Below are 10,587 nucleotides of genomic sequence, written 5' to 3' on the forward strand. Positions count from 1 at the left end.
ATCACCAGGGAATCGCAGACTGGCGCCATCAGAGGAAGGTAGTTACTCCATAGAGAGACCTGTAAATAGCTAAGGGGCAGCTGGTGAGCGCATGGCCTGGGGCTGTGGGTAGGTGAGGAAGCCATCACTGAGGTGAGTCTCCAGAACAGGGTTCACCCCTGTTGGACACCAACTCATGGTCAGGGCGCACAGCCTGTGCCTGCAGGGACAGACAGAAGCGCCCCCTCTCCCGAGTCAGTGATGGGACAGGCCCAGTCAGTCTGGTCCGGGCAGCGGGGTAGGTGCAAACCGCAGGTCTCATCCAGATTCAGCAGGAGTGAGAAGTCTTCAACAGCTGTTAGGGCGGAGGAATTGCAATTTAAGAAGTTTAAAGTAAATAGAGCTTTATATATTTGTTACTGTGGGGAGGATGTTGCTTTTGGAGTCAGTGGGTTAGAGTGCAGTGTCCTTGGGTTCACTCTGGGAATGGTTTCACGAGAGCTCCCCGTTCAGCGACACACAGTGAGCTTCTCCAAGAGGCAAAGACATCAGTTATATTTAAAGAACAGGTTTATTATGGCAAGGGGCAGAAGAGTAAAAGATACTTGCATGGACACAAGCAGCAGGAAGAGCTGCCCCATAGGGACAGGTTTGCTGAGAGAGGCCTGCATGGTTGCAGGCGGGTGGCCTTGAGGAGAGCTGCCTCAGCTTAAGGAGGTCAGTGAGGACAAGCCCCGACATGGTACAGGTCACGGGCAGGCAGGAGGCTGCTGCCCTGTGGAGGAGAGAGTTAGCGAAAAGGAAGCACCTGCACAGTCACAGGGGGGCAGGGGGCAAATGGACTGCTGCCCTGATACAGTCTTCTGTTTGGGAGGGGCCACTCCTTGTGAGCCTTTGGGTTAGTTGCTGATTTTGGATAACTATGCGGAATCTGAAAGGGACCAGAGATTCCACTGTGGGCTTAATCTCCATGTCTTTACCTTTGGGGTCTGCTGGGCTCAAAGGCCATATCTTTACCCTTGGGCCTGTGCTCTGGACACTACAGCAGTCTGATCCCTGCTTGGGTCTTATGCTTTGTAATTAGGCATTGGCACCTAAGGATCTTGGTTTGCATAGCTGTGTCCATGGCTATGCTAATCTCTTCTACCCCCACCTCCTGTGTGAGCCAGGTTTCTGGTCTTGTGGAGCCTCCTTTTCAGTTTTTTTCTATTCCTGTCCTCCACCATGCCCCCTGACAATATCCAGCCCTAAACCTTTTGGGGAGTTGCAAGGAGGAGGTCCATTTTCTGTAGCTGCTTCCTGCTGGAGTGGGACATAGAGCTGGCCCAACCTACATGGGCCTGGGATATCGCCTCCCTAGCACTAGTCCCTGAGTTACCTGTTGTTGCTGGTTTAGGAAGGAGGCATATACAGAAGGCCAAGGGGTGGGGCATCCTAGACAGGCTGCTCCTCTTGTATGGGTCAGCTGTTTTTTTCCTTGGAGGAGTTTAAACTTGAAAAGCTCACCTTAAGTTAGAAGAAACACATTTGACTAGGAGATTGTGTATGTTAAGGTTTAAAGAGTAGAGTGAGGGCCTCCCCTGTGGCACAGTGGGTTTAACGCAACGCTACGAAGACAACCGCAGCCCCTGTGGCTCTGGTTCAATTCCTGCCTGGCCAGGGAGATTCCCACATGGTGCAGGAGACCTCTCCTCTCTTGCCCACTGCTGCCCCCAGCAGTATATTTCCATCTTTCTGCCTGTTCTGCTCCCTGCTCTGTCTCTGGTGAATTCTCTTACCCTCCCACACCTGTGGACTGTACCACAGTGCTTGTATAAATAAATAAATCTTTAAAAAAAGAGTTATTGAAAAAATAAAGAGGAGAGTGAGAAGTATAGCACTGGCTAAGGGCCCTCAGTAACATGTACTGTCATTTGGGGCCAGGCATTGAGTGTCAGGTTTACTAACAAGGTGAGCAGCAGTAAAATAGTAAGTTTTGGTGTTGTGACATGGGAATAAATTTTACCAGGTAAACAACCCATTTTAGAGTGTTGTTAGACTAAAAAGAATGTTAATGGAATAATTGCTCCTAGCAGAGAAGCTGTTTTAAATCCCATGTATCCCTTGTTAAGGCAACACCCACCAGGGGAGCCCTGAAATGTGGAGTGAGGCAGATAGCCACGGACTCAGCGGGAGGGCTGGCTTGTGTGTGTGCACAGAGCTGCAAGTCCAGTGAAAACGACTAGATTTTTTTTTTTTTTTTTGCTTTGTTAGGGACACCAAGTGTCATAAGCATGATCACTGTGAGGCTAGCCAGGGAAGTTGGGTGAGCTTTATTTTTTTATTTTTTATTATTTTAATTTTATTTTTATATTCCCCATACAATTGCAACCCCTTTATTTTGAACCCAATCCCTCCTTTCCCCACCCCCCCACCCCCCCATAGGGTTAGGGTTAGGGTTAGGGTTCATAGTTGTTTGTTGATTTTGATATTTTCTTTCTTATAGTTGTTCTTTTTCCTGGTCCCTTATTTAGGTTTTCTAGATTCCTGCTATGAGTGAGACCATCTGGTGTTTTTCTTTTTCTTTCTGGCTTATTTCGCTGAGCATGATCCCTTCCAGCTCCATCCATTTTGTTGCAAAATGCATGTGTTTATCTTTTTTGAATGCTGAGTAATATTCCATGGTGTATATGTACCACATCTTCTTGATCCAGTCATCTATTTTTGGGCTGTTTCCAAAGCTTAGCTATTGTAATAGTGCTGCTATAAACATAGGGGTGCAGGTGTTCTTTGGAATTGATGTTTCTGTGTCCTTTGGGGAAATACTTAGGAGTGGAATTGCTGGATCATATGGAAGCTCTATGTTTAGTAGGTCCAGAAATCTCCACACAGCTCTCCATAGTGGTTGGACCAGTTTGCACTCCCACCAACAGTGCAGGAGAGTTCCTTTTTCTCCACAACCTCGCCAACATTTGTTGTTGCTAGTTTTTTTAATATGTGCCATTCTCACTGGTGTAAGATGGTATCTCATTGTAGTTTTGATTTGCATTTCCCTGATTACAAGTGATGTTGAACATTTTTCATATGCCTGTTGGCCATTTGCATTTCCTCTTCAGAGAAGTTTCTTTTTAGCTCTTCTGCCCATTTTTTGACTGGATTATTTTCTTTGCTTTTGTTGAGTTTCATCAGCTCTTTGTTGGTTTTTGTGATCAGTCCTTTATCATTAGTGTTGGGTGCAAAAATGTTCTCCCAGTCGGTGGGGTTTCTCTTTGTTTTGGTTATTGTCTCTTTTGCTGTGCAGAAGTTCTTTAATTTGATGTAGTCCCAACTGTTTATCTTTGCCTTATCACTGCTTTGGGTGATGTGTCTGTAAAGATGTCTTTGAGGTGCATGTCATATAGTGTTCCACCTATATTTCCTTCTATGTATTTTATGGTTTCAGGTCTTATGTCTAGTTCTTTAATCCATTTTGAGTTGGTTTTAGTGCATGGTGTGAGGTAGTAGTCAAGCTTCATTCTTTTGCACGTAGCAACCCAGTTTTCCCAGCACCATTTATTGAACAAACTGTCTTTACTCCAATGCATATTCTTTGCTCCTTTCTCAAAGATTAGTTGACCATAAATCTGTGGGTTTATTTCTGGATTTTCTATTCGGTTCCATTGGTCTGTGTGTCTGTTCTTGTTCCAATACCATGCAGTTTTGATGATTATGGCTTTGTAGTGTAGTTTGAAGTCTGGGTGTGTGATGCCTCCATTCCCTTCTTTTTTTTTCAGGAGAGCTTTGGATATTCAGGGTTTTTGGTGATTCCATATGACTTTCATCAATAATTGTTCTTTTTCTTTGAAGAATGACATTGACATTTTTATTGGAATAGCATTGAATCTGTATATTGCTTTTGGTAGGATGGCCATTTTAATAATGTTTATTCTTCCAAGTCATGAGCAGGGTATGTTTTTCCATTTCTTTGTGTCTTCTTCTATTTCTTTTAACAGTGCTTTATAGTTTTCTTTGTATAGGTCCTTTACCTCTTTTGTGAGATTTATTCCCAAGTATTTGATTTTTTTTGTTTCGATAATAAAATGGATGTTTTTTTTTTTTTGATTTCTTCTGCTTCAGATTTATTGTTTGTGTATAGGAAGGCTACTGATTTTTGTGTGTTGATTTTGTATCCTGCCACTTTACTGAACTGATTAGTTGAATTAGTCTTTCTGTGGAGTTTTTGGGGTTCTCTATGTATATTATCATATCATCTGCAAATAGTGATAGTTTGACTTCTTCTTTTCCTATTTGGATTCCTTATATGTCTTTCTCTTGTCTTATTGCTCTGGCAAGGACTTCCAGTATTACATTGAAAAGCAGTGGTGAGAGTGGACATCCTTGTCTTGTTCCAGATCTTAATGGAAATGCTTTCAGCTTTTCGCCATTGAGAATGATACTGGCTGTTGGCTTGTCATATATGGCCTTTATGATGTTGAGGTATGTTCCTCATATCCCAAGAATTTCAAGGGCTTTTATCATGAATAGGAGTTGTACTTTGTTGAAAGCTTTCTCGGCATCTATTGATATTATCATATGCTTTTTATATTTCTTTTTGTTGATGTGTTGAATAACGTTGATTGATTTTCGGATGTTGAACCATCTTTGTGTCCCTGCAATGAATCCTACTTGGTCGTGGTGAATTATCTTATGGATACATTGTTGGATTCTGATAGCTAAAATTTTATTGAGGATTTGTGCATCAGTGTTCATTAGGGAGATTGGCCTGTAGTTTTCTTTTTTTGTGTTGTCCTTGTTCGGTTTTGGTAATGTTGGCTTCATAGAATGTGTTTAGTATTACCCCTTCCTTCTCAATTTTTTGGAAGAGTTTGTGAAGGATAGGCATTAATTCATCTCTGAATGTTTGGTAGAATTCATTTGTAAATCCATGAGGTCCTGGGCTTTTGTTTTTGGGGAGGTTTTTGATTACCATTTCAATTTCGCTGCTTGTAATTGGTCTGTTTAGGTGTTCTATTTCTTCTTTATCTAGCTTTGGGTGATTATAGAGTTGTAGGAAGATTGTTGAACTTGTTTCCATATAACTGTTCACAGTAGTTTCTGATTATTCTTTTGATTTCTGCTGTGTCCGTTGTGATTTCTCCTCTTTCATTTGTGATCCTGTTTATTTGTGCTTTCTCCCTTTTTTCCTTTGTGAGCCTGGGTAGGGGTTTGTCTATTTTATTGATTTTTTTGAAGAACCAGCTCTTGGTTTCATTGATATTTTGAATTTTTTTTTAGTTTCAATTTCATTTATTTCTGCTTTGGTTTTTATTATTTCTTTTCTTCTACTGGTTTTGGGGTTTTTGGTTGTTCTTTTTCTAGTTCGTTGAGCTTCAAGATTAGGTTGTTTCTTTGAGTTCTTTCTTGTTTCTTGATATGAGCCTCTATTGCTATATATTTTCCTCTTATTACTGCTTTTGCTGCGTCCTATACATTTAGGATATTGGTGTCCTCCTTGTCATTCAATTCAAAGAATTTTTTAATTTCTTCTTTGATCTCCTCATTAGTCCAGTGGTCTTCCAGTAGTGTGGTTTTCTATCTCCATGAGGTAGGAGAGTTCCTTGCCTTCTTTTTATGGTTTATTTCTAGTTTGATGCCTTCATGGTCAGAAAAGATGGTTGGTATGATTTCAATCTTGGTGTAGCTATTGATGTTTGTCTTGTGTCCCAGTATGTGATCGATCCTGGCGAATGATCCGTGTGCGCTTGAGAAAAAATGTGTACTCAGATTTTTTTGGGTTTAGTGTTCTTTCTTTCTTCCAGGCAGGTCAATCTTCTGTTTCTCTGAGCCTGGATAAGCTGCGTCTGCAGGGTGCTGGCAATGGTGGTGCCTGTTAATGGAGCCTGTCTTCACTCACTTACCACGGCCTTCATTTCCGTTTTTAGCCCTTCACTTTCATCCCTATTATTAAAGATTTTAAAAGACACTTTTAAAACCTGGTGTGACTGAGTTTGGGTCCCATGGCTAGTGTTGGGGTTTTTTGCAAATTCTAAGAACATGAGTCCCCAGAACCACTTTGCCCTCTCATGTATTAGAATACAGGTTTGTGAACTTAACAATGGCTTCCACTACTCGCCCTTGATTTCACCCGGTGTCTGAGTGATTTGCATTATTGTAGATAACCTCTGCGAGTAGCAGGACTTAGAGTGTTTTATTTATTTATTTATTTATTTATTTATTTTAAAAGGATTTATTTATACAAGCACTGGGTACAGTCAGAAGCACGGGAGGGCGAGAGAATTCACCAGAGCCAGAGCAGGGAACAGAACAGGCAGACCGCTGAAGAAATACACTGCTGAGGGGAGCAGCGGGCACGGCAGGAGAGGCCTTTTGCGCCATGTGGGACCCTCACAGGTGGCCAGGGATCAAACCGGCGCTGCAAAGGCTGTGGGCAGCTTCGCAGCCCAGTGCTCAACTGCTGCGCCACTAGGGGAGGCCCAGGAGTTAGAGTGTTTTAAACTCTGAGTACTAGTTAGTAGGGAAGCATGTTTAATACTGTGACATACATATTTAGAATAATTAGATTTGTCCAATGATACTGTATTAGAATATATTACACATTAGGAAGTTTTACATACCTGAGAACATTTTTATTTATTTATACTTATGTTGATGACAATGTTACCTATGGAGCATCAATATATTTAAATTGAGCAAATTTGTTTTTCACAAGAAAAACTCATTAGGTTTTAGGAGTCCTTTTCAAAGACGTTAGTTTTGGAAGTTATTAGCAGATTATATTAATATAATAATATAATATATAATAATATATTAATAGATTAATAACATCAGGTATTAGCAGATTTTTATAAAATACCCAGGGTGACAATGATTGGAGTACATCTACTTGTTGATAAGACTTAGCAATACTGATAAGATTTTTAGTTAACCAAACCTGAGAGTTTAAGAGTAACAAGATTATTAGATTACTTAAGTAGTCTTTGTTAAAGTTAGTAAATTATGTAACAAGTCATTAAAGCACATGAATTTTTAAAATTCTTTTAGACATTTAACACTTTGTTTTGTCTTTCGTACAATAAGGAGCAAAATGTAGACCTGAAAGTTGTTTCTTTACAATAAGGAAAGTTATTTTATATATTTAACAAGGACAGATTTAAGATTGCTTTTGCAGTTGTAGTTTTTTGTTTGTTTTCTTTTTTAGGACTAGAATTTCAAATTGCAGGCTGTTAATGGAACAACTACACACACCAAGTTTTTTCCAGGCTGGCAAATAATCGGGGGAAAACACATTAGACAGGATGGTGAAAGCAAGAAAAATCACAGACTTAATGTGACTCAGTACAACTGAGTAGTTTGTCCAACTGGCTGAGGATATCATCTGGATTTTGGCTAGGACCAGGGGGGAAAAAGTTAAGACTTTTTTTTTTAAGGAAAAACAAAAGTTTCTTTTAAAGAGATAAGCTAATTTGTGTTCCTGAAAGAGAACTTGGCTAAGGAGTGTCTAGGTATAGACATTGTAAAGCAAACCAGAATTACCTTTTTTAAAAATTTGAATACCATGAGCCTTATTTAGTGAACAGCATTTGGGAAAAGTATTAATACGCAACATTATAACTTTCAGGCATGTTTTGAATCATTAGATTGTGACTAGTTTTGTTTACCAAAATTCTTAGATCAAGATCTCAAAATTTGTTTTTGTCAGAATTTATATAGGCGCCAGTTTATAATTAACCCTCTGGGGGTAAAACAAGAGATCTCATGATTTGCATTTAAAATCATGGCCATGTGTATCAATTTTAAGAGATAGTTATTTTACCAATATTTGTGAAGACACTGATAAACCTGTTACTGACTTAATCTTGGTTATTTAGCAACGCCTTTAAATTAAACACACCTGAACTTTGTATTTTTAAGAGTGGCTCTGGCTTCACAGACCCTGTAAACAGAACTTACATTAGTTTTCTAAGGTCAGAAAAAAATTTCTTTTTAAATCTCAGGAGAGGCTTAGAACACCTTAAACAACCTAATTTTGAAATAACTCAAGTTTTAGTTTGATTCACTGTGGGTTTTTTTTTTGTTTTGTTTTGTTTTTTTTTGGTAGGACCCTCCCAGATGGCCAGGAAACGAAGCGGCGCTGCAGAGGTTGCCTCGCAGCCCAGCGTTCAACCGCTGTGCCAACTGGGGAGGCCTCACTGTGTTTTTGATGCACTTTTTGATAAACCTCAAGGTTTCTAATGAAATAGAAGTTAAAATCCTTACATAGGATAAGTATTCATTTTTAACCATTACATAAGATGCAGAAGTGAAAACAATTTTAAAGATAAGCAGAAAAAAACCCCTAGGATTTCATTTTAAGTTTCTGTTTTTGTCCAAACCAGGAGGGGAACCAGTTTTCTTAAGACAAGAGAGCACCTTATTTGCAGATCATGAGGCCAAGAGAGGCAACAGATTAATATCTCTTATGTTGTCTCTTAAGCAATAAAGCACCCTACATAGCCTGTTAGGAAGATCAATGTAATTTGACAGGCTTTTTTTTTTTTTTTAACTAACCAAACAGACCTAAAAAGTGGAGTGCATGGCAGAAATAGAAATTTCTACCAATGGAACTGGCCAGAAGAGATATCAATATGAAAAGGAGAAACCTAGTTAGTCCCCCATGGCTGGATGGTGGTGGACAAACTGTTACAGGGCACCCTGATACAAAACGGGTCGCCTGACTGTGGGTCCTCACCCGCGCGCTTAAAAGGACTTATCAATGCTCTACTGCAGGCACACACGAAAGGTTAATAAAAGGTTTATTTACAAGGGAAGGGCAAGTAAGGAAATGTACAGCTCAGGGAGAAAAGTGGGAGACAAAGTTTTAAATGTGTCCTACCGGATTCGCTGATTAGGAATCCCAAAATGGCGCTCTCAGAGTTGGCCGCCAGCCAGGAGCCATGAAGCCAGGAGGCGAGCGAGAAAGTAAGAGACCCCAAGGCCCACATGTTTGGTTTTTATACCCAACCTGGCTGCTTAACTCCACCCTCAGGTCCCTGCCACCTTCCCTTTGCTGATGATGGGATTTGTCTTTCCCACTGTCTTGATGGCTTTGGTCTGGAGTGGGGGTGGAGTCCACAAAGCCTGCATGGTATTAGCTCAGGACATCCTTTTCCCCTAACAATACCAGTGAACTCAGCACGGAGCAAAGGTCCAGGCAGCTGCTAGCTGAGAACAATGGGGCACCCCACATGTGTCAGCCAGGGTGGTGTTCCCCACTTTATTTTCCAGCATTTTTATCTTTTGCCTCAGCCAAAGTAAGGGTTTAGTTAGAGAATGCTGTTATAGCTGAGGGTAACTCTGCCTTTTGGGTTAACAAGCCAAGATGTCAGGCTGAATTAAGGTCTTTTAGAGCCCTGAGGTGAGTCCTCAGGAATGGAGGGAGCAGACCCCATCACAGATGAGAGCCTGAAAGAGTTGAATCTATCCTGGACAGATTGTAGTGGGGGCAGCCATGGGCTACCCTCACGGGGTGGGGAGCAGCCCTATTTTTATGGGCATCTCCACCTTGAGGAACTCCCCAGGCCTGAGCATCCCCAGGCCTCAACTTACTATCTGTCCCTGGCCATTCTCCTCTGGGTGGAAAGGAAGGCTGTCTAGGGCTCTTTTTCCTGTTTAGAAATGTTTTAAGAAAGATAGCTTGCATTTGGCCCATGTATGGCTGATCTCAACACCTGTTAACAAGGAAACCCTATTTAAGAAGATGATTTACAATGTAGGATCAGAGGCCTAGCTCTGAGCTGTAGGATCTAAAATAGCTGACTGGAGTTGTCTTAGTCACTCACGAGTCTTAAAGTTAAGGCAGATATAACAAGAAAGTTTAACCGAGGAAAGGAAATCTGGTCTCCATAACAAGGGTAGGAGACTATCAAATTACTGGTGATGTAGGAAAGCACTTAAAAGACAGATTCAGGGCCTCCTTGATGGCACAGGCAGTTGAGCACAGTGCTGTGAAGCTGTCTGCAGCCTCTGCAGTATCGGTTCAATTCCTGCAGGCTGCAGAGATGTCCACATGGCGAGGCAGACTTCTCCTGTCTCGCCTGCTGTTCCCCTTAGCAGTGTATATCGTCAGTCTGCCTGTTCTGTTCCCCACTCTATCTCTGGTGAATCCTCTCACCCTCCTGCACATCTGGCCTGTACCCCGGTTCTTGTATAAATAAATGAATCTTTAAAAAAAAAAAAAAACAAAAACAGATTCAGAGAGGGGGAGCTACAGAGGGAATGGCAGCTCCACTGAGATTAGCAAGGTAGTGAAGCAAAGAAAGAGCACGTGATGCTCACCTGGTTGGGCCTAGGGCAACTGGAAGGCTGTTCCCCTGCATTTTCAGACCTGCCAAAGAGTAGCCTTGGCCTGAACCCCTCAATCCGTATAGGACAGCCAGACAGTCACTGAACACCAACTCCTCTCAGAGAAAGAGAGCTCCTAAGAGGACAAAAATAGAGAAACTGAGGAAAGCTTACCCATGCAGTGAAGAAGCACACGTTGGGTGCCATATGATGGGTTTTTTTGGAGTCAGTGGGTTTGGAGTGCAGGGTCCTTGGGTGCACTCTTGAAAAGTTTTGTTACAGGGCAGGGAGAGGGATACCCCAGACCCT

Source organism: Talpa occidentalis, unplaced genomic scaffold (genome assembly GCF_014898055.3).
Source record: "Talpa occidentalis isolate TD23 unplaced genomic scaffold, MPIMG_talOcc4v2.1 talOcc4.2, whole genome shotgun sequence".
In the NCBI taxonomy this organism is placed as follows: Eukaryota; Metazoa; Chordata; class Mammalia; order Eulipotyphla; family Talpidae; genus Talpa; species Talpa occidentalis.